The sequence below is a fragment of the Carassius gibelio genome, chromosome A5, assembly GCF_023724105.1.
Source record: "Carassius gibelio isolate Cgi1373 ecotype wild population from Czech Republic chromosome A5, carGib1.2-hapl.c, whole genome shotgun sequence".
Taxonomy (NCBI): Eukaryota; Metazoa; Chordata; class Actinopteri; order Cypriniformes; family Cyprinidae; genus Carassius; species Carassius gibelio.
The window spans coordinates 9979078-9980697 of NC_068375.1; the positions used below are offsets into that span (position 1 = coordinate 9979078).

Consider the following 1620-nt stretch of genomic DNA (forward strand, 5'->3'; position numbering starts at 1 on the left):
AAAAGTAATTAGTTAGATTACCGCGTTACTGAAAAAATAACGTTGTTACCTAATGCCGTTCTTTTAAACGACGTTATTCCAAACAGTGAAGCACAGAATCCAGTCATGACAATGAAATGCGTTCGGCTCATGCGCAGAACACGTGCGAGCAGCTGTGAGTTACGTTGACCATGTCATCATTCATTCACAGTGTACTAATTAAGCTTTGATTTGAATGTGATTTAAACTTTAAAAGTACATTAAAATAGAAACAACAAAATGTCCTTCAACATGAAAAGCAATAGAAATGTGGTAACTAAGCCATTTCATCAGATAACTGCACTCTGCAGGGCTGTGGGACACAGGATAGATACACTATTCATTCCTATGTGGCAGACTGGATAAGTTCCCTCCCCTGTAATTAGAACGACAGCCTATCAGCACATGGTACTGCTGATATAAAGGCTGCAATTAGGCTTCCTGGGATGCGTCATTTGCTAGCTCCGCCCTTGGTGTGTGTAGGTTCTGATTAAAGGTATGTTGTTAGCCGTTTGGCTAATATTGTAAGAGCTCTGGCATATCCATTAACTAAATTCCTTTATTGTAGCTGGATTTTCATCTGCTTTGCGGTGGTGTGTGGGGCTGCCATTATTCCCAGCTGGGTTTGAGTTAATTCATCTTCAAATAAACTGGTGAGAATTGTGCTGTGAGCAACCGTATAACTTGTGTCTCCTGATGACCTAAATCTGGTATGTTTAGTTTCACTCTTTCTTAATGAGTGAATTTGACAAGTTAATGAATCCTCGTTTTTAGCAGGGCTATCTTTGGGAGCATTACGTCCTGTTGGGGCAATCACTTCCTTCATAAAACAGGATTACGACAACGTTGCTGTTTTGCTGTGTTTGCGTTTTTTTTTTTTTCTTTTTTTTTTCTGTCATACCCACTCTTGGCTGTAGCTGCTCCAACTAACTCCACACTGTATGTGTTGGCCTGGGTGCTTCGGTCTACCCTCCCATCCTAGAATTACCAGCTTTGTATAAGCGTGTTTGTGTGGTTTCTTTGGTTTTGGAGTTTGTCTGTTCCTTTTATACTGTTTTTGTTCATTGTATTGGTTTCTTTTATTGATTTGTTTCTTTCTTCGTTTGGTTTGGCTTATTTTGTAATTTACCTTTTATAAACCCTCTGTTTGTGTCACTTTTTATTAAGTGACAATTGATTTTTCAGCTCAATCTTGTTCATTTGTAATTTAAGAATGCCATATGTCTCCAATCAGGCTCTGGTATAACTTTGTTTGTATTTTGATTAACTGTTTTTTGTGTTTTAGGCTTCTGAGCAGGGAGGCTAGTTCTCGTACCCTGGTGGTGGCATTTGGAGCACAAAGTGTGGCGTGTGTGTGTGATCACTCATTTAATTGTGTGTGTGTGTGGGTCAAGAATAATCACTCTACGGCTGGCCTACCCTGCTACTGTTAGGCCTTCGTCATTTTAGTTATGTATGTGGTGTAATGAGTTGTAGTTGTTTAACCCATTGAGTTATATCTTAGCCTGGTCATTTTAAAGTGTCTTATCTGATTGTTGTGAACTTAATAAACATTTTGTATTATGATGCCCATGTCTCTGCCCTCCATAGTAACGAACCTGT

The 1620-nt window shown here is 39.1% G+C and overlaps 1 long non-coding RNA gene across 1 annotated transcript; it reads left to right on the top strand.

Annotated features, from left to right (window-relative positions):
* Window positions 1-466: 466 nt before the first annotated feature.
* LOC127992677 (uncharacterized) lies at window positions 467-1620 on the top strand. Its single transcript, XR_008165726.1, has 3 exons — window positions 467-514; window positions 587-671; window positions 1304-1620. It is a non-coding gene; the product is annotated as an uncharacterized LOC127992677 (long non-coding RNA).